Source organism: Nycticebus coucang, chromosome 9 (assembly GCF_027406575.1).
Source record: "Nycticebus coucang isolate mNycCou1 chromosome 9, mNycCou1.pri, whole genome shotgun sequence".
NCBI classification, from domain to species: domain Eukaryota; kingdom Metazoa; phylum Chordata; class Mammalia; order Primates; family Lorisidae; genus Nycticebus; species Nycticebus coucang.
In genome coordinates this window covers 74,220,982-74,244,102 of record NC_069788.1, presented here as the reverse complement: position 1 = coordinate 74,244,102, position 23,121 = coordinate 74,220,982, and the positions used below count along the sequence as shown (strand labels likewise).

Genomic DNA, 23,121 nt, shown 5'->3' with positions numbered 1-23,121 from the left:
TCCGTTATTTTCACGATTATGTTTTGATACACAACAAATAGAACTATTCAGGCTGAACATGATAGCACATCCCTGTAATTTCAGCACTTTGGGAGGCTGAGGTGGGAGGATCACTTGAGGTTTGGAGTTGGAGACCAGCCTGGGCAATAAACATAGTGAGAGTCTGCCTGTACAAGAAATGTAAAATAAAAATTAGTCTGGCCTGTTGGCTTGCACCAGTAGTCCCAGCTACACAGGAGATTGAGGGGAAAGAATCACTTAGCTTAGGAGTTCAAAGCTGCAGCAAGCTCTGATTGTCCCACTGCACTTCACACTGGACAAGAGAGCAAGACTGTGTCTCTAAATAAATAAATAAATTTGAAAAATAGAGCTATTCAAAATTTATGGTATGGAGGAATGTAAATGTCTTGCACTGTTTTCAAATAGCTCTTGGTGCTGAAGGCTTGTTTTTTGTTTTTCATATGTGATGTAAAAGAGCTGAGAAATTCATTCGTTTTAAAATTTTTATTTAAGGGGGAAGAAAATAGAGCACTTGAGTAAGTGAAAATTCACACATCTATTTTTGGCTTATAATTTTAGGAGATGGGGGATCGTGTTTTTATTTGGGACAGGAATCTTTAGAATAAGTACAATATATTAACAAAGCAAGAAAGTCCCAAAATCCTACTTTCTTCTCCCTTTCTCCAGAGGGGACTAATGACCTCACGTTCAGGGCTTTCTCCTTCATATTTCCCTTCTCTTTGTGGACCATGTCACAAGTTCTGCTAAAACCCTCTCTGAAGTCACTCTGGTGTACCCACCCTGAGCTGCTGGCTCAGGGCTCCCTCCCCGGAGATCAGAAACAGTAGCTGATGCTCTCAGGTCTATCTGTTAGACTGTTCCCAGACAGAGGGGACAAAGATCTCATTTAGGGTGGGACTTCAGCTTTTTCCAGATTCACACTGCTTGGAGGGGGGCCACTGTAGAGTTCTGGAAAGGTCCTGGAGTGAAAATTTCATGGCAAGTATTGTTGGCATGTCCTGTACTGCTTTTGGCATGGACTTTTTCTCGAATATGTCTGGCACTATACTTGACATATATTAGTGTTCAATAAATAGTATTTTTCTTCTTTTCCCTGCAAGAGAGATACAAAAAAAAAAAAAAAAAAGAAGAGAGAGATTTTAGAAGAGTGACAACTGTGTATCTATTTTTGATGTGAGGATCAGAAATATTTTGTTGATAGGACTGATTTGAGCTAAGAATTGAAGAATAGGTTCATTTATTCTCCAGATGCTATTGATCATCTATTAAATTACTAGTATTGCTATAAAATGAGGCATAATGGTGACCAAAAACAAACCCAAGGGTTTGCAATCTTATGAGACAAACATTTATCAAATAGTCACATAAATATATGCAGATTTACATGGGAAACAACCTAAATGTCTAATAGGAAAATGGTAAAATAAATTGCATCATTTTATTTTGATTTAATATTATGTAGCTATTTAAATTATTTTAAAGAGTTATAAATGATTGTAATAACACTATATAGTTACGCATGGAGCGTAATGTGATCTGTGGTTTGTAAAACCAAATGCAAGTTTATAAATGCATGAGTGTTGGTTATACCCACACACTGAACACAGTGCTTACCGCAGGGGATGAGATTAGGAAGCACAGAGCATGTTCTCATTAAGGAATAGATTTTTTTTACTGGGAGGCAAATAGATTGTTTCCATTGGTTAAATGTACAATTAGATGCTTTGCTTGCTTTAAATGAGGAACTAAAAGTTTCTTTTATTCTTTCTTTCTATTTGGGTTTTTTCCTTTTGGTTTTGTTGGGGCCTGCAGTACGTTGATGGTCCCCAAGGACTCTTCTTGTTGAGTGGGACAGAGGTGGTTCTGCTGAAGCTCTCACACAGCAGGGCTTTGACAGGTGTGACCTAAGGGCACTAATTCTCTTTCAGTGCCTGCTGACGGGTTCATCTTTCTCTGGCTGCTGTTTTCCTTGTTTTGGTTTTTATCTGCTGTATTTGAAGATGAAACCTCAATGTTCAAAAAGAAATTTCTAAAAAATGCTTCTGGGCATGATAATGGAGTTTAATTTTCAAGTGGGTATTCCTGGGATCTGATTAAATTCCTTTGTCAGCAATTTCAATCTGGATTATTTGGATTAATTCTGTCATTTTGATGGTAGCTCCCATCTTCTAAGGTTCCACCAAAAATGATTGTTTTGTTTGTAAGCTTTCTTTTGGAAGCTACTGGTGTGTTATTACTTTTATCAATTCAATTAAAATTAATCATATGTTTTTAGGTTTTAGTTTTTTTATTGAGCATTTGAGGGAAAAATTCAAAATACTTATTTCAGAGGATATACTCATGTACTCATAGGATATAGTTATTGAATAGGATAGGTCATATAATACGTTATAAGGTGTGGAAATTGGCTGAGCGTGGTGGCTCATGCCTGTAATCCTGCCGAGGTGGCTGGATCACTTCAGCCCAGCAGTAGGAGATCAGCCCGAACAAAAGCTAGACACCCATCTCTACAGAAAAAACTAGCCAGGCATTGTTGGTGGGGGCGTGCCTGTAGACCCTGCTACAGGCACAGTGTAGAGGCTGAGGCAAGAGGATCACTTGAGCCCCGGAATTTGATGTTGCTGTGAGCCATGACGCCAGAATACCCTACGCAGGGCTACAGAGTGAGACTCTTTCTCAAATAAAAAAAAGATGTGAAAATTTAGAAGGTTGTTCTCTGATATAAAATATTTTCCCTTTCAAGAATGTTGTTCTTTCTTTATGCTTGCATATTTATTTTGAAGACCCAGTGAGTCATTTGCACTGAGTTTTAAAGTTATTTAATCTGAGTCATGTTGGACCGAGGGTAATGTTGCGCCCAACCTGTCTGATGCCATCTTGGACTTACTCTTCTTTGCACAACAGAGATACCAAGGATTAACCTTATGGAGATGGAGATGTTTTTGCATTATGATTTGAGAGCTGATATTGAAAAGACTTCCTACATCTTTCCATATATCCTATATTTCACAATTAGAGATTAATGCTTTTAAGTCTTAAAGACTCAATTTGAATTTCTGGTAAACCATGCATGTATCTAGGATGGAAAGCAGCTACATCTAGAATCTAACCAGGGTTTCTAACATCATCTGAGAAGACAGCGTACAAGTACTTGGTGGGGAAAAGGCTTACCACCTAAGGGACAGGCTGGAAGCAAGCTACTGCAGCAAGGAGTTTCCTCAGCTGACCCTGGTTCTGCAGGGACAGTTCCTGTGGCCTAGAGCTGTGACATTTTTCAGAAGAGCAGGATAATGTGTATACATTTCACCTGCTTGAAACTGGTTTACAATTTATTTTTGGGGATTTTTTTAAATTTTATTTTATAATCTATTCACCCTTCCCTTCCCTTTTTTGCCAATTACTGTTCTTTTTTCACAGATGGTTATTGGGAAGATACTATAATTTCTTTCTTTCTTTTTTTTTTTTAACCAGAGTGTTTGTCACAGTACCATTCTGTTAGACGTGGGTCATCCCACCATCTGTCACCATTCCTTCCCTGTTCTTATTCTGCTTCTTGCAAGTTTTTTGAACATGTTAGTGAAGGAGCAGTTGAACCATGTTTGTGAAATGAATTTCTATTTATCAGTGTGCCAAGAGTGCACATTCAGGGAGCCCAGACAGGTGTATGATAAACTATGCATAAATGGTGTTTGAGAAAGTCTAGCTGTTACTACTACAGCTTGAGCCGGCCAATGAACACGAGCCTCTCCTTGGCCTTTCTGGGCATGTCTGGTGCCCAGAGTCACAGCCCTCTTCTAGGAAGGTGTGCTGGAAGGTCACAGTGCACTTGTAAGGTCACTGTTTGCAGGAGGGGGAGTGCAAATGGCTCTTTACTAGGACACATCACATCCCTCCTTTGTCACATCCCCGCTCCTATGATTGTCATGTGAGAAACCTTCCGTCCTGCCATTGGAAGGATTTTGTCAGCATGCTCTGGCAAACATCTGGCTCCTTGTACTTTCTATGTGTCCCACAGTTAAAGACTTTAAGAAATTGCACCATTTTTCAAAATCAGAAATGGCTTTCAAAGTTAAAGATGTTTCTTTTTAGTTTTCTTCAGGGTTTTTAGCTACAAAGGAATGGTGGAACATTGCTTGGGTGCTCCACAGATACTCAGTACAGCAGTTCCTTTTAGTTACCTCATCTGTTTGTAAACTGGAAGCTCTGGTGGATGCTTTTCATCAGTTAAAAGTCTGCTTCCTTTTCCTCAGTGAAAAAGAAGGAGGAATTACTGACATGTTTGCCAGAGCAGCTGAAGCAAATCTATTTCTAGCTTAAGAAGCTTGGGTAAGGAATTGCCAGAGTGATGCATTACGAATTTTGCTACCTGACACTGGGTGCACCTAGCAGGTGTGCCGCGTGCTGCCCTTGTCTGTCCTCCAGTAGCTGGCAGGACTGGCAGGGTCCTCACTGCTCTGTGTCTGTCTGCCCACCTGTGCAGGCAGTGGTGTCATCTGTGTGCAGCTGCTAAGCATCAGAAGTACAAAAGGTCACTTAGGTTATCAAGGAGCCACAAACATTTCTGGCAGTTTACTGTAGGGGATAGTAATCTTACTATATGTCATGCAACAAGTTCTTTTTTTTTTTTTTGAGACAGAGTCTTAAGCTGTAGCCCTGGGTAGAGTGCTGTGGTGTCATAGCTCATAACAACCTCCAACTCTCGGGCTCAAGTGATCCTTTTGCCTCAGTTATTCTATTTTTAGTAGAGATGGAGTCTTTTTTGCTCAGGCTGGTCTGGAATTTGTGAGCTCAAGCTATTCACCTGCCTCGGCCTCCTAGAGTACTAGGATTACAGGTGTGAGCCACTGCACCTAGCCTACTCCAACAGGTTCTTAAACAAGTACCAGTTAAACCGCTTGCATACATTATTAAGCCTAGCAATGGAGATAATGGTTTATTTGTTTATGAAGGTGCCATGATGAATTTTTTTGATGAAAAATTTGAGTGGGGCGGCTCCTGTGGCTTAGTGGGTAGGGTGCCGGCCCCATATACTGAGGTTGGCAGGTTCAAACCCGGCCCCGGCCGAACTGCAACAACAACAACAACAGAAAATATCTGGGCATTGTGGTGGGTGCCTGTAGTCCCAACTACTTGGGAGGCTGAGGCAAGAGAATCACCTAAGCCCAGGAGTTGGAGGTTGCTGTGAGCTGTGATGCCACAGCACTCTACCGAGGGTGATCAAGTGAGACTCTGTCTCTACAAAAAAAAAAAAGAAAAATTTGAATGACTACTTAATTATTAAGTACTATAAGGAAGGGTGAAACACAATGGGCCAAATATTTGCAATCATACACAGTAGACATGGTGATTAAACTAGTAAGAAAATAGTAAACTCCCTAGTAGCAAAGTGTCAAGAATAGGCAGTTAATAAAGGAAGTTTAAATTTAATGAAAATATGAAAATATTTTAATTATCATTAATCTTATGAATAAATATGAAAGTATACATTTATAAGGATTAAATTGGCAGAGATGGAAAAATCGCTCACAATACCCTATATCAAGGAGGAACTAGGAAAAGTGCCCTCTCATTTATTATTGGTAAATGCATTATAGGGAAAATGCTTAGGTAAAGCTGTGTGATGATTTATGACAATTTAAAATGTGCAAACTCATTTTATGACATAAGAATTTTCCACTTTTGGTTGGGTGCAGTGGCTCACACCTGTAATCCTAGCACTCTAGGAGGCGGAGGTAGGTGGACATCTGAGCTCAAAAGTTTGAGACAAGCCTGAGCAAAAGTGAGACCTGTCTCTATTAAAAATAGAAAAAAACTAGCTGGGCACCTGTGGTCCCAGCTGCTTGGGAGGCTGAGGCAGGAGGATGGCTTGAGCCCAAAAGTTTGAGGTTGCTGTGAGCTATGACGCTAGGGCACTATACCCAGGGCACAGAGTGGGACTCCATCTCAAAATAAAAAATAAAATAAAATGAAATAAAATAAAATAAAAATAATTCCCCACTTCTTAACTCATCCCAAGATAACCAAACAAACCCCAAAGGAGATTGACCCACAATTATTCAGTGCAGCATCATTTGTTACACTTGATAGTCACTGGAGAACTTTCTCTGCTTTCCATTTCCTTTCACATGTAACTCCCTGGATTCAGGGCTTATGTTTAGCCCCACAGCAAGTCCAGGGTGCCCTGCTAGTGACTGGAGGATGTAAATACTCCATGGATTCTAGAGCAGGGGCCCTGGCATTTGGTAAGGAGCACCCACTTTGCATTTCCCCGATGGAAATCATTATTGTCCAGCATATGGTAGTGGTGGCAACTCTACAGAGGAAGCATGGCCCACGTGGCTGCTGTCCCCAAGGCTCAATAAGGCTGCTCTGAGATCCCCCATAGGCCCTTGTCCAGGGCAGGGCTGGTCTCTCCTGCCCTGACTGGCACCTGCAGGGACTAGAGACTGGACTGACCTGGGGCTGCTGAGGAATTAGCTGGGGTCCTCCTTTGTCTCCCTCCTCTGCCACCTTTGTCAAAGCTTCGCGTTCCAGGATAGCAGCCTTGGCCCTTCACTGCCTTTAGAAAGAAACATGGTGGGAGCCTGTTGGCCATTTGGGAGACCTGAGTGCCCTCTCTGCAGCAGCAGGGTTTGCTCTGTCATGATTAATGGTGTCTCCACTTGCAAGTGTCATCAGATGGTCAGAGGTGCGTGGGGAGCATACAGCAGTTGTGTGTGGATTTTATTTTTCTAGAGGCAGCATTTGGAATTAGAAACCTATTTACATACACTTTGCATAAATCTGCATGTCATTCTCTGTTAACTAACTCCAGATACCCTTCTATGAATCCAACTAATTAGTGCAGCTAACCAGTGTTGTAGCCCAACCTGGCACCAAGGGCATTACACAGGTGAATTACTGAATAGATTTGTAAAAACGTAATCATGATAATGGTGATTCATCTTAGGCTGCTTACAGATGCACCTGGCAATAGCTGTTTCTTAGCCCTTATTCCTTATTCTGGAGTGATGTCTCAATTAACAAATTCCAGGGAAATTCAGCCTTTATAACTTTAGGCTGAATTAGCCCTCATACCCCTAAAAAACAAGGAAGGAAAAAGAAACTAATATTTATTTACTATCTTTCATTTTTAATGCTCCATGCTAATGCTAACATAGTTTATTATTTCACATTAATTCTGTTATTTAACAAGAAGTCTACATTGTTTGTCAAATTGGCTTAGAGAGAGTTGAAACACATAGAAAAGTCATGTAGATTTTTTTAGGTTATTTGAATCTTGCCCTGAGGGTTTGCAGCATTTGACCTGCAGAACTGCAGACTGCAGCTCTGAGTTTACTTTTCCTCTTTTTCTTTCTTACCTGTTACCCTGAAGTGACTAGACCACAGCCTTCCTCACTGGACCACTGAAGACCAGGGAAGGGGTTGCTCAGCCTGCTCTGCTGTTGGTCTTGTGTTGATTCCCACTTGATGGGTCCCACCAACATTGATGTTGAAATTCCATGCTGAACACTGATTTCTATAGCTGACTTTCAGTAGCATTTGGGGAAATTTTACCTTTTCAGAGATCAGGCAAGGAGAGGAGGCTTCCTTCCTTCCTTCCTTCCTTCCTTCCTCTCCTCTCCTCTCCTCTCCCCTCCCCTCCCCTCCTCTCCTCTCCCCTCCCCTCCCCTCCCTCCCTACCTTTTTTAGGCAGAGACTCACTATGTTGCCCTTGGTAGAGTGCTGTGACACCACAGCAACCTCAAACAGCAACCTCAAACTCTTGGGCTTAAGTGATTCTCTTGCTTCAGCCTCTCAAGTAGTTGAGACTATAGGCGCCTGCCACAACGCCTGGCTATTTTTTGGTTGTAGTTGTCATTGTGGTTTGGCAGGCTCAGGCTGGGTTCAAACCCACCAGCTCTGGTGTATGTGGCTGGCACCCTAGCTGCTGAGCTATAGGTGCTGAGCCAGGAAGCTCTATTTCAAATAGTAAAATAGTACTTGAAGTTCATGCTATTCATTGCAGTCCTTGAAAATACTGATCTTAACAGATCTGAAATGACTAAATGTGTACCCTTTATTTTTGTTGCTGTTAAATCAAGATATCCATTTATATACTACATTCTAGCATCAGTCAGCATTAATGAGTGCCCACCTTCTCCCTTAATTAAATTCCAAGAAAATAAATTGGGAAAAGTCTACATATTAGCTTTTCCTTTTTTCTTTTTAAGAAGGTAGGAAATTATTTGAATTTTAGCAAGGCATTGCTCAGTCCCTTGTGATTATTTCTTCCTCATCCATTATGGGCCTTTTTGATAATTTTGGTCTAAGGAATAATTTTATAGTCTTTCCAAGCAGTGCTACTTCCCCTTGAGTTTTGAAAATGAATGATATAAAGATAGACATTCTTTTTTTTTTATTTTTTATTTTTAATACATTGGGGCTTTCCATAGGCCCAGATGCTTGGAAGGCTGAGGTAGGAGGATCGTTTAAAGTCAGGAGTTCATGAGCAGCCTGGGCCATATAGTGATAACCCATCTCCTAATCAAAGTACAAAGCCGTAGTGCCTTAAATGAGCCTCTGTGTTGGTAGTGTCATGCCATGAAAGATGGACAGCTTGAAGTTCAGGAGACAGACCCATGTTTTCTGGTTGAGCTGTGTTTTGAAGAGCTCCCATATGACAGTGGGCAATCCCTGCTTCCATTTCCTGAGCTTATCCCTCTGGTCCATGACATCTCTGAAATACACTAAAACTACATGTTTTCCTTAGTTTTATTTTGTAGTTTAAACCATAACTGGTGGCAATGTATTTATGGTATCCTGATGCCTCCTATTTTGTCCGTTTGCTTTAAAAATGTCATAGCCTATTGAGTTAGGAATCTTTTAGTAAGAACACCTTGCAATTCATTCTTTTGGTATATAACTTTTCCACTGTAGCCGTAGTGTCTAGAACCTTCTGCTGTTAACCGGACTTCTAATAATAGAGACATTAACTTATTGCAAATGGGTCCAGTTTTGTGCTAATTAGCTTTTCTTTTTACACATCTGTCCTAGACATGCCTTTATCAACATTTACCAGAGGTGCAGTGGGAGTACCCTGGCTACAAAGTTAGAGGGAAGGAAGTCTCTTGTCTCTATACCTTTCCAAATTGTCCTGTATAGTGTAGTGGGTAGATTCTGAGTGCGATGTTTCAGTTACTCTGCGGCCTGATTGATTTCTAAACTCTCTGCTGAACATTTTTTCTTAAAGAAAAAAAAATACATATATGTGGCTACCAACCAATTTATAAACAGTTGATAGGCCATTCTTTTGTAATTTGAGGTAGACCACAAGATGCAATATTTTAAAGTTAATGTAACATACCAATTTGTAAAATAAATCATGTGGTTTACCTTATTCAGTTTCTCCCAGTGTTATAGTGATGGTTCAAAATTATGTATGTGGATGAAATCTAGAGTGAAATTTTCAGTGTTTGTGGAATGATTATGCTGTTGCCCTACCATGATTGATACACTTTTAAGCTGGCTTTTTTTATTTCCTCCATAAAACTTCTGACATCAAATAGGCTATTTTTTCTCATGCCAACCAATCAACCAAATCTCCGGTCACCAATGGGGTGTTGTACAATTCAATTCTGACATTCTCTGGAGTTAGCACCAATCCCACAGGTTAAGTACTTGGTCCTATAAGACTGCTCCCAGTTTAGCCACCAATTGCAGGTCCCACATTCCCCCTTATACTTTTTATCAGCCAGGTATAAACTGGGCATTCCCTTGGCTTTTTCCTCATGTTCAGTTATTTGGCAGAATGTTTCACAGAACGCAGGAAAGCATTTTACTTACTATTATGAAGGATACTACTCAAGACCAGCCTAAAGCAGTGGTTTCCAACTGGTGTGCCATGGCATATTGGTGTGCCCTGAGAGGATCTTAGGTATGCTGTGAAAAATGTTAAAGATCATTAATTAAATTCTTTTTGAAAGAAGTTCAAAGGATATAGTAAGTATTTTTTTATGCTTTTTTTTTTTGATCAACATAATTTAAATGTGCTATGGAAGTTTAATTGTAGGTTCAAGTGTACTGTGAGATATAAAAGGTTGACAAACACTGGGCTCGATGAACAGACGCACAGGGTGAGGTGTCTGGGGGGTGTTATGCCTCTGGGCCTTCCCCTGGCACGCCACCTCCTTAGCACGTGGATGTGTTCACCAGCCGGGAAGCTCCTTGAAACTCATGGTTTAGGAGCTTTCATTGAAGTTTAATGACATAGATATGATAGGTTAAATTGTTGGCTGTGAGTGATTGCCTTCATCTCCAGCCTCTTTCCCCTTTTTGGAAGCCAGGGGTTAGGGCTTAAAGTTCTAACTCTCAATTCTTGCCTTGGTCTTTCTGGAGACCAGTGTCCTTCCTGAAGCTGTCTGATGGCCTGCTAAAAGTGGCCTCATTAGAACAAAACACACTGTTAATCTTCCTGGAAATTCTGAGAGATTTAGAAGATCTCTGTCAGAAACGGGACAAATACTAAATTTTAGGGCAAAAGATGCTTTTTTTACCCCTGTCATTCAAGGTAGTACAAAGGTTTGAGGAGCTCCTTGTGAGGATCCTGGGACAATGACCAAATTTTTATTTTTTATTATTTCACAGTGTAGTGTAGTGTCTTCTGCTTTTCTATATCTTACTCATCCTCACTTTTCTTCTTTGTGATTTCCCCTTTTTTGGACATCTCTGGGACCTAACTGAGTAAGCACTGCCTTGCCATGTAGTTTTTGTTTTTTTTTTTTTGGTTTTATATCCTGAAGTAGGGCTTAAGTTCCATGAGAGAGGAGATGTAGCCTATTCTGCTTTTGTATTGGTAACTCCGTTTGACTCAGTGTGATGTATGTTAAGAGGAAGCTGTGTTTCTCGAACTGGGTTACAGGTCCCCAAGAGGGCTCTTAGGATAGTAGGTGGGGTGTTACTCTCCTATCATAGTACAGGATAGTAGGGTAAATATAGCACATCTTTGTGGAGTTTTAATTTTACTCAGCCTACGAAGAAATTATTTATATTAAAACATATATAGGAATATTATGGAATAGGAAATAATTGACGAACTGGTGGCCTCCAGGAAATTTTATGCTCATGTGATGAGTTATATAGTTTTAGGGTGCTGGGTATTTAGATATCCATAATGAAAGATTACTTGGCACTATGGCTGATGTCTCTGGGAGCTTTCTAATGTCCCCGCATCCCCCATGTATAGTCTTCTGAATTACACCTCTTAGGATTCCCTGGCCACAGATAAGAGCTTGAATAACACTGTTCTTCTGGTGGCTGGGATTTTTTTCTTGTCTGACCATATAAGTTAGCTTGAAGTACTGTTCACATTCATCTCTAGTTCCTGTGATAATGTTAGGGCCATTAGTGGAATAGCATAGCTTAGATATGAGGAAGGACATATGTAAGGGTGAACTCAGGATTAGCTGTCCTAATTTCATCTCAGCTGGAATTATTACTGGATTGTAGTAGGGTTGAGTCCAAAAGGAAGAGTGACATTAACATTGACAGGTGTAGAAAATATTTCAGCCGGGCGGCGCTTGTGGCTCAGTCGGTAAGGCGCCGGCCCCATATACCGAGGGTGGCGAGTTCAAACCCGGCCCCAGCTTAACTGCAACCAAAAAATAGCCGGGCGTTGTGGCGGGTGCCTGTAGTCCCAGCTACTCGGGAGGCTGAGGCAAGAGAATCGTTTCAGCCCAGGAGTTGGAGGTTGCTGTGAGCTGTGTGAGGCCATGGCACTCTACCGAGGGTGACAAAGTGAGACTCTGTCTCTACAAAAAAAAAAAAAAAAAAAGAAAATATTTCAGCCTAGTCAACGTGAATTTCAGAGAGTATTTGCTGTTTGTTAGGGTCTAGGGCCACCCCTCTATGGTCACTGTCTTAAAGAGAGCATTGCTCTGGACCTACTGCCTGACATTACCTAGGTCATTTACGATCTAGAGAACTTGACTGAGGTTATGTACATGGCTAGTGAAAACCTGCTTCAATTTCTTAAGCCCTAATGTGCCATGGCACAGCTGCTCTGCTAGTCACTGTAAATACTTTATTTCATTTAGTTTTCACAGAAACTCCATGGAGTAGATATTCCTCATACCTGTTAGTGTCAGACAGGAAACTAAAGTTCTGAGAGACAACTGGATTAGCTCAGGCCTTCGGTTAAATTTGGGAAGTACCCAAGCAACGATTTGAATCTAGGACTGAGCAACTTTGGAGATATGTTCTCAGCTTGCTCCAGTGAGGAATACTGAGTATTGAATATGCAGCAAGCAATGGGCTGGGTGCTAGAAATACAAAGAAGAATTAAGCCACCCACACTCCAGGAGATCGACGTCATCTTCATCAGAATGCTAAGGAGGTTCCAGAATGACTTAATTGAAAGCACTGCATAAATGCATGATATTAGGCTGGTGGTTTTCTGCCAATATATGAAGTGCTAAGAATCAATGAAACTGTATGGTTATAAAAAATAAATGAGCAGAGCCATAGAAAGGCTAATTGAAAGCATGGAGTGTTAAGAAACTACCAGATTTATTTATGTGATGTTTGGAAGATGCTACTGTAGCAGTTTTTGGCTGATTTTGATGATTGATGATATACCTAAAGTAACTGAGCTACTCAGCTTAACATCAGTTGCTCTATTTAAAACCATATTCACTCAGAGAACTTACTTTTCATGCACTTGAAGGTATACTCCAATGTTGTAAGCTGTTAGAGAGCCAGAGAGGAAACAGAACAAGGGCCATATGTGATTTCAACACTACTTATTGGTATACAGTACGTGATAGTGTGCTTGTGAGGTTAGTGATAATATGTGAAGGGTAAATGGAGCAAATGCTTATGTGGAAGGGTGATCAGAATCAAGACAAGGGATGAACTGCATTAAAAACACAGGGGCTCAGTAGTAAGGAATAGAGAAGAGCAGATACTATAAATTGGTTTTTATTGAGCAAAATGAATTATTCTTATTTGACTCAGCTGTTAGGTTTATAGGCCGAATCAAGAATGTTATACTGTTATTGATTTTCTTATATAATTTCTTGAATTTAATCTATAAAACTTTTTCTTGGTATCAGTAATCACTAAAGTATACCATTCTGCTTTCTGAATTGTCTTGACCAAATACTTTTTTACTGTTTTAATAGAGTTACATCAGTGAAATTAGAAAACTAATACATCTGGAAGCAGCCAACAAATGAGTGATAGTATTTATTTTGACCTTGTTTGAAATAGATAGGAAGAAGAGGAGAAAGATTTGTGCCAGGCATCCTCCTCAGTGCTTCATTTGTGTTCTGATTTTTGTCTGCATTGCATTTATGATAATTTTGCAGGAGAGGAAATTGTGATTTTAAAAGGTTAAATGACTTGCTAGTAATCCAAAGTCAGAATTTGAACTAAAACTGTTTCTTTCAAAGCCTTTTCTTTTGCTAGAGTATGCTGCTTCCTGTGGTTTGATGACTGAACTGTAGTAATTGGAAAGATTATAAAACATGAAGTGAGTGTGCCGTAGTTTTGTTTTTCATTAACTTACTTTGAGCAATGCCATCACATTAAGTGGATATTTTCAAGGAAATTCTATGGAGTCTCTAGGACGTGTCTGAAGAAAGTCCCATCTTGCTGGGAAATGAGCCTTTTACTGAGGATATATTCACCTAGAGCAGAGGCGGTTGTCTTTTTGAATTGTGGTCTCTGAGTATAATTGATTTTTTAGATGTTTCTTTTTGACCATTATTACTTTTGAAAATGTACTCTTTGGTCACTGTTTTGATTCTCTTGTCTGGCCTGTTTTGAGCAGTTCCTAGCCAGGTGTTATAGCAGTAGTGCACCACGTAATTCTGTTTTTGTTGTTTGCTTGTTTGAGACAGAGTCTCACTCCGTGCCCTGGGTGGAGTGCTGTGGCATCAGAGCTCACAGCAACCTCAAACTCTTGGGCTCAAGTGATCTCCTTGCCTCAGCGTCCCAAGTCACTGGAACTACAGGTACCTGCCACAATGCCGGGGTGCTTTTTCTATTTGTAATAGAGACAGGGACTTGCTGTTGCTTGGGCTGGTCTCAAACTCCTGAAGTCAGGCGATCTGCCCACCTTAGCCTCCCAGAATGCTAAGATTACAGGCATGAGCCACCGCACCTGGCCACATAATTCTGTGTTGACTTTGAACATCGCTGTTGTGCTTCTTGTTTGTACATCATGTGCTGTTTCTTCCTTGTTTGTTCCAGGCTCTCCAGACTTCACTCATCATTAAATATCTAGTTGTAGCCTCACCTCTTCCAGAAATGTCTTCTGTAGCATGCTCCACATTTGCTGTTCTTCCTCCTGAACCTCCAAGGGACATGATGGCTGTCCTCTTATTAATCATATGCCCTTTTAGAAATGTATTTATATTTTTCTTAATGAATATGATGGCCCTCTGGCTTTATAGATTTTAACATCTTTGAGATCAGGGATGGTGATTTAAACAACAGTATTTCAGGGTGAAGTAGAACTTTTTTGAAAAAGTACTCTCACGTCATTTAGTGTAAGTAATTTTATTTTATTGAAACTGTCAATATAGAGGTAAAATAGTTTAATCATGTACAGTGTTATAAAGGATGTAGGGAGTGTGGTACTCATACATTGTTGATGGGAGTTGGTGCACTACCTCTTGGGAGATCTGTTTGGTCATATCTGTTAAAATGTAAAATACATCAACCATTTGATTAGCAGTTATCCTTTTAGGAGTTTATCCTAAAAAGGCCTGCATATGTACGCAAAGATATGTAGAGTTATTTTCGTAAAATATTGGAAGTTAGAAGTTCATCAGTAGGGAAATGGCTAAATAAATGTGGGCTTTCGTAGGCTAGAATCCTGTGCACTATTTACAAGAATGCAGTAGATGTGTATGTAATACTTTATTACTATGGAAGGTCACCAGTGCACATTCTTAACTGTCAGGAACAGATGCAGAGCAGTGTGCCAACATGTGTTTAAGTCTGTGGGACATGGGCATGTATACACATTTGTGTATGTGCATATACGTATGTAGGATTGTATAATGTAGAAACATGCCTATAGGGAGGTAAAGGAGCCAGTGGAGTTTACTTTTTTGATGTTTACCTTTTTATAACAGTTGAATTTTATTACTGTAAAGGTTAGAAAGAGGGACATCTGGCTTCCAAGTGTGAACCTTTGTACTGTCAGCAACCAAAGAGAGAATTAAATGTGGGTAATGTTGGTTGGGTGCAGTGGCTCACACCTGTAATCCCAGCACTCTGGGTGGTCTAGGTGGGTGGGTTGCCTGAGCTCACAGGTTTGAGATCAGCCTGAGCAAGTGTGAGACCACGCCTCTAAAAATAGCAGAGTGTTGTGGTTGGTGCCTGTAGTCCCAGCTCCTCCGGAGGCTGAGGCAAGAGAATTGCTTGAGCCCACGAGTTTGAGGTTGCTGTGAGTTACGACGCTACAGCACTCTGTAGAGGGTGACAAAGTGAGACTCTGTCTCAACAACAACAACAAAAAAATGTGGGTAATGTTGAGAAAGACATGAAAGTTTTTGTTTGGGAGTAAGCCCAGTGCCACACCATGGAAAAGGGAGGCAGTACAAGGTGGGGCCAAATTCCCTGGTTTCTATGGATTCTCTTACACAGATGCCAATTAGAACAAAGATATCCCCTGGGGTGAGGATACGCTGATGGAGTATTTGGTGAACCCTAAAATGTTTATCCCTGGCACAAAAATGATTTTTCCCGGCATTAGGAAGAAGGCAGAAAGGGCAGGTTTGATAGCTTATTTCAAAAGAGCTACTTATCAGTCATAACTGGCTACTGCCTTATTTATTACAAAGTGTCCCATGACTTTTTTATGAGTGTCACCATTTAATTGTTCTCAATATACTAGAACTCAGATCATGGATGAGTGATGGAATTTTTTTTCTTGGTCAGTCCTGTTTTAAATAAGAATGGCTTGTGGCTAAACGAATGTGATCAGTTTTTTGAATTTTGACAGTAATTCCAATTCAGTAAATGCTAACACTATTTTCTACTTCTAATGATGTGATTAGACTCGATTAGTAATGTACAACTTTTCACAAAGATGATAAATTGCCATCTCAAAAGCGTATTGAAGATTGGTTTTGTATTTAGGCTTACATGACTGGTATGTGAATATATTTAAATAGTAGAGAAATTCTTTCACTGTCTCAGAATCAAGTGAGACTCATTGGTGTTTTAATTTGTGTTCATTAGCCTGTTAAAGGTGAGATAAGGTAGCAATATCTATTTTATATTTTTGGTCTGAACTCTGCCAGTCCAACTCCCTATATCTACTAAAATGCTGCCCTTGTTGAAAGGCATGCATCAAATAAATAATATGTAACATTTTTTAAAAAGTGTAGACTTAAAATAACCTCCTCTATAGACATGCTAGCAATGGGTCCATTAGAAAATGGGTGTAATGAGCTTAGCGTAGTTCTGGATGTGTAGTGAGCATTTAGTAAATAACCTGAGCAGTGCTCATGGTGCAGCAATGTTAGAATAATGAAGTATATAAGTGATTTTACACCGAGAAACCACTAATGCTAGAGATTAGCGAATGTCCATCTGGTTCCTATCCTACCTGACGATCTGAGAAATCTTAAAGACGATGGTCTAAAGTATGAAATATGAAATATTTAATAGGTCTCATGCTTTAAAAATTACGATTTTTTTCTCATCTGTAATATTTCCTCATTTGTTTTTTAACATAAAATGATAATCTCCCAAGGAATAAAAAGTGTATTCAGTTAGAGTGTATAGTTTTGGCAGATGAGTCATGTTTTTCTTGTGGCTATGTGGAACCCCTGTCCACTGCCTCCTATCTCTAGGTACAAAGCAAGCTCTATTTTGAAAATCAAGGCTTTCTGTGTGTGAATTAAGTTTAGAATCTGATAATTGCCTTTGATGGTTTCTGTGATGATTTGATCATTCCTATTAACTTGATGGGACTGAATTTGGCTTCTCGTGCATGTGCGACATTTGACCTGTGTAACTGTCAGTTCCCTGACATGCAAGGCCATTCTCTAGCAAGGTGTAGGTGTCTGATTTCCCACTTCCAAATTCGTGTCTTCACTTCAGGGATTTTTGTTGTTTTCAGAGACTTATATATTTGAACACCCCTTCTTCATTTTACTTCTGCCCCCATATAGTCTTTTGTGATCTGTTTTATAGCCCACACCCCAAAGAGGACAGGAAAGAAGAGAAATGGGAACAGGAAATGACCAAGTACCAGAGAAAGACGATGGTTAATTGTAGGGTGCTTGATGTTGATGTTTCTTCTTCAGATTCCTGAAAGCTGGATGGATGAACTTTTCCCCCTCTTTTCTGTCCTGCACTCACATATAGATATTATTTTCTTGACCCATTACTAAAGTCAAGAATTAATTCAATTAATTACATAGCTATCATTCAGATAGAAACTGTTTCAAAAATTATTTCCTCAGAACAAATATTTTTAGGTGAACATGGGCATGTTATTGAGCAATTAGTAATTAGTTGTGATGTAAATTATTTTTCTGTAGTACTTTATCAAATGATATTGGGTGTGTAAAAGTGTTATTAAAGAGTTCTTCATTATTTCTCGACATTTAAGTTTTTGGAGAAATTGTGTGGCCAGTAATCACAGGGTATAAAATGTTTAGCAATGTGGAAAGAGCAAAATAGTTAACATTTGATATGCAAACATAGACCTCATTTTTTTTTTTTAATTAAGAGAGACTATCACTTTGTGGCCCTCTGTAGAGTGCTGTAGCGTCCTACCCCACAGCAATCTCAAATGCTTGGGCTCAAGTGATTCTCTTGCTTTAACCTTCCAAGTAGCTGGGACTACAGGCACCTGCCCCAGCACCGGGCTATTTCATAGACCTCATTTTTATTTAGTCATATTGTCAAAAAGAAACAGTGTGTACAGTAGATAGCTACATAAAACCTAAGCTTTTAACTGTATTCTTTTTCTAGTTTTGGGCAGATATTTTGTCTTTGAGAGTGCCTCACCTGCTTACTGCCTTTCTAGTGCAAACTTAGAAGGACCTGTTTCTGCCTTTCTAGTGCAGGCTTAGAGGGACAGTGGACCTGTTTCCTAAACACAGAGCTCTTGTTAAGACTTAATAAGAAGGGCGGCGCCTGTGGCTCAGTGAGTAGGGCGCCAGCCCCGTATGCCGAGGGTGGTGGGTTCAAACCCAGACCCGGCCAAACTGCAACAAAAAAATAGCCGGGCGTTGTGGCGGGTGCCTGTAGTCCCAGCTGCTCGGGAGGCTGAGGCAAGAGAATCGCGTAAGCCCAAGAGTTAGAGGTTGCTGTAAGCCGTGTCATGCCACGGCACTCTACCCGAGGGTGGTACAGTGAGACTCTGTCTCTACAAAAAAAAAAAAAAAAAAAAAAAAAAAAAGACTTAATAAGAAAACTCATGGAGGCATAAATTCTCAGCTGTTTTTTTCCTACTGTGTTTTATTTTTATTTGTCAGATACTATCTCCTTTAGGATTTAAACCAACCGAAAGGTAAGATTGTTTTTTGCTAAGAACACTTAGAGAGGAGTGAAAAAGCCTTAGTTCTAAATATATCACTTTAGGGCTATAAAATAAGAAAGACTTGCTATGGAAGAACTGAGGTATGGCAGGCTAATGGTTTCTAAAAGTTCCTGGGATTTTATTTCATGTTCATGTAACTAGAAACTGTTAAGTCTTTTCAAAGTACACGTATTTCTAAAACCTAAGATAGTTCTTCACGTATTTGGTACTCATAAATTTATGGAAAAATAAACTATTTCAAAAGCACAGATGTGGGTTTTTGTTTTTTTTTTAAATTTGAGACAGTTTCACTTTGTTGCCTTCGGTAGAGTGCTCTGGCGTTACAGCTCACAGCAACCTCAAACTCTTGGGCTCATGTGATTCTCGTGCCTCAGCCTCCTGAGTAGCTGAGACTACAGGTGCCCATCACAGCACCTAGCTATTTTTAGAGATGGGGGTCTTGCTCTTGCTCAGGCTGATCTCAAACCCATGAGCCCAGGCCATCGACCTGCCTCGGCTTCCCAGAGTGCTAGGACTACAGGCATGAGCCACTGTGCCCAGCTAGATTTTTTTTTTTTTTTTTTTTTTGAGACAGAGTCTCACTTTGTTGCCCTCTGTAGAGTACAGTAGTATCACAGCTCACAGCAACCTCCAGCTCTTGGGCTTAGGCGATTCTTTTGCCTCAAGCCTCCCGAGTAGCTGGGATTACAGGTGCTCTCCACAACACCCGGCTTAGATTGTTTTTGAAATAAAATATATGCATGTGTTTCCTCATTCACTGCAGATAATTTCCCCAATTACTTTTTTACCACTTCAAATCTTTTATTTTTTGTGAACATCAAAGTTTTAAATTTTCATATGGACAAATTAATGTCTTTCATTTGATTTCATTTACTGCTTTTGTATTTCTTTTGTAGTCATTCCTAACCCCAAGTCAGTTAAAGAATTACCATTTTTTCTTTTTTTTTTTTTTTTTCTTTTGAGGCAGAGTCTTACTTTGTCACCCTCGGTAGAGTGCTGTGACATCTCACAACAACCTCAGACTCTTGGATTTAAGCAATTCTCTTGCCTTGGTCTCCCAAGTAGCTGGACTACAGGTGCCCCCCACAACACCTGGCTATTTTTTGGGTATAGTTGTCATTGTTGTTTGGCAGGCCCAGGCTGGATTCTAATCCACCAGCTCTGGTGTATGTGACTGGCACCTAGCCGCTGAACTATAGGCACCAAACCCATTTTTTTTCTTTTTAAACATATAATAGAACTCTCTACTATCTATTTTGGCACATGGCATAAATTCACTTCATTTTTTTTACACAATGACTTAGTTAATTTCTCAGCACTATTACATGTCCTGCATTGATTTATGAGATTATGTATATATACATATATACGTATTCACACATATACATATGTGCATACATGTAGACAGGGTGCCAAAAAATGTATATGCATTTTAAGAAATGAAAAAGCAGCATCAAAAGTGTAATACTCAATATATAATCCTAATAAAAGATGAATACAAGTCATGTTTGACTTCTGCAATTACACGAGGTGCTCAAAGTGGTTACCAGGAGCGTCCAGACACTTCTGATTATGGTAAACTGTTTCAGCAATGCTAACCAAAGCGTCCACTTATACTGCTGCACGAGCTGTTTCAATTCTTCCCCAAGTACTGCAGTGTAGCTGCTTTTCGGTGATACGCCACATCCTTTAAGGTCCCCCATGCTCACTCCTCCGTTGTAATTATACATTCCCTGTGAGCTCCCTATTGTTCCAAGACAAGGCTAAGCCATCTTCTGTTCTTGTCTGGCTGTTGCTATGGCTATACATTAATTAGCTGTTGAGGGGAGGAGAAGCCATTTGCTTGGGGGCTTGAGAGGGAATAGGGGACACAAAATGGAGACAGAAATATTTTTATGAACTCAATTTCATATGTGCATATTGTTTCCCTTTTATTTACCTGCTTATGTGGCCATGGGAGAGTTTTTTCTATCCTGTGATAGAAGTTGTTTTGAGAAGCTACAAGGAATTTTACCTGGAAGATAGTGGGTAGAGATTGGCAGTTTGCTTGAGTGGTGTTCCCACTACCTAATGGACTGTGGTGGTGTTAGTTTTTATTTTCGTATTCCTGACTTGAGTATCTCATATCGGCTGATATCCAAAAATTTGTTTTTACTTTTTCATAGATTTTAGTAGTTTCTTCAAACATGTAACCCCTACTTGGCATTACATTTTAGGTACTCCAAAATGAAAGAGTTATTTGAAGAAAGGAAAACTATTTAAGAGATTCTGTTTTTTTTTTTTTTTTGTAGTTTTTGGCCAGGGCCAGGTTTGAACCCACCACCTCTGGTATATGGGGCCAGTGCCTTACTCCTTTGAGCCACAGGCACTGCCCTTATTTAAGAGATTCTAAAAATGCATCGGGGAAGTTTTCCTTCCTCACTTAGCGTCACATAGCATCTTCGGACTGGCAAAATTCTCAATTTGATAGATAAATTTTTCTTTTTAAAATCTATGCTGTAGTATTCCCAGTGCATTTTTTTTTAATTTAAATTATATGCATTTAGAGTGCATTGATAATACAATAGAAAAGGAAAATAAAAGAGCTTCTGTATTATTTTTATTTTCTTTTGAAATTTGAACTTCACTGTCATGTGCTAATTGATTGATGTGACTATGTACCTTTCTCATTGCCTCATTTTGTAGGATACCAAATCTTGTGAATTAGTAATAAAATAACCACTTAGCTGAACCAGAATTTCAATTTTGTTTGGGAGCCTTGATACCTGTAGCTTGTATTATTCAAAACATTTAAAATGAAGGGGAAACCATTTACTCAACTATATTTACTGAATATACATCCTGCTGTTGTAATAATCAACAGGAACTTAGTGGCTTAATACAACTCCCATTTATTGTCTTTCAGTTTCTGTAGGTGAGAAGTCTAGCCACAACCCAGATAACTTTTCTTTCTTCCCTTCCCTTCCCTGCCCTGCCCTGCCCTCCCCTGCCCTCCCCTCCCCTCCAGGTTACACTGATTGCATTTGTTAGGTAAAGTCCCTCTTGCAATCATGTCTTGCCCCCAGAAGGTGTGGCACACACCAAGGCCCCACCCCCCTCCCTCCTTCCCTCTGATAGCTTTTCTTTTTAAAAAAGAGTCTTCACAAGGCTGAAATCAACATGTTAGTTGGGCTGCATCATCTGGGACTTGATTCCTTGTCCTGACTCACTTGGTTGTTGGCAGAATTTAGTTCTTGGGATTGTAGGATGGTGGTCCTGAGTTCCCAGAGGCTTCCACAGTCCCCTGCCACATGGACCCCTCCATAAGTAGCTCACATCATAGGTCTTTGCTTTTACCATCAGGAGAATCTCTGATCCTTCCAGTCTCTGAGCCCAGGAAAACCTAAATCTTCTTCTTCTTCTTTTTTTTTTTTTGTACAGACAGAGTCTCACCTTATCACCCTTGGTAGAGTGCCATGGCGTCACACAGCTCACAGCAACCTCCAACTCCAGGGCCCAGGTGATTCTTCTGCCTCAGCCTCCCGAGTAGCTGGGACCACAGGTGCCTGCCACAACGCCCGGCTATTGTTTTGTTGCAGTTTGGCCGGGGCCGGGTTTGAAACCGCCACCCTCAGTATATGGGTCCGGCGCCCTACCTGCTGAGCCACAGGCACCGCCCCACCTAAATCTTCTTATAAAGGGCCCCTTGATTGGGTCAGACACACCTAGGATAATCTCTTTCGATTTAATATAGTTAATTGATTAGGGACTTTAATTGCATCTGCTAAATCCTTTCACCTTTGCCATATAATGTGATAAAATCTTGGGGATGGTAACCATCTTATGCATATGCAAGGGAAGGGGTTATATATAAGGGTGTAGGTTACTACAAGCCTTGTAGAATTCTGCTTTTGTACTGTGTTAGGCAGAGATTTAGGAGCTGAGGATATAGCACATTTTTAAAAAATCACTCTTGCAACTGTGTGAAAAACTAACTGCAGGGCGATATGAGTGGAAACAGGGAGAACAGGCAATTGTAAAAATTCTCAGGAGAGATATTGGTGTCTTAGGTCAGGGTGTTAGCAGAGGATATAAGGTAAAGAAGTTAGAATCTTAATATGTTTTGAAAGTAGCCCTAACAAAATTTGCTCATGAATTTAAGATGAAGTGTGAGACAAAGAGAGAAACCAAGGGTGACTTCAGGCTTCTGGACTTGATCCATTAGACGAATCAGATGGAGAGGAACAAATTGAAGGGGATAGTGCAAAATCAAGAGCTTAGTTTTGGATGTGTTATGTTTTAAATGATTTATAAACACCCAAGTATATAAATGTCTTTGTAAGTTCAAGAAAGATGAACAGTTGAGATCCTACCATTGGGCTTACTAACATGAGGTTATTGATGATATAGATAGAAGTGGTTTTCTTGGTAGTGGCGGAAAAAATGCTTTTATTGGAATGAGTCTGAGAGAAAACTGTTGAGAAGAATAAAAATTAGCAGTGTAGACCACTTTGGAGGAGTTTTATGGTAAAAGAATAGAGATTAATGGAATAGTAGCTATAGTGGAGGTG

General features: G+C 40.0%; 1 protein-coding gene across 5 annotated transcripts in view; it reads left to right on the top strand.

Moving 5' to 3' along the window:
• Positions 1-23,121, top strand: part of FARS2 (phenylalanyl-tRNA synthetase 2, mitochondrial) — a 523,237-nt gene that overhangs the window by 54,988 nt on the left and 445,128 nt on the right. The window contains exon 1 of one of the 5 annotated variants that reach the window (XM_053602316.1): positions 22,022-22,070. The exons of the other annotated variants lie outside the window; for them this stretch is intronic. The gene's annotated coding sequence lies outside the window, so the exon portion shown is untranslated. Of the gene's footprint in view, positions 1-22,021; positions 22,071-23,121 lie in introns of those variants that run through there. 5 annotated transcript variants of the gene reach the window in all.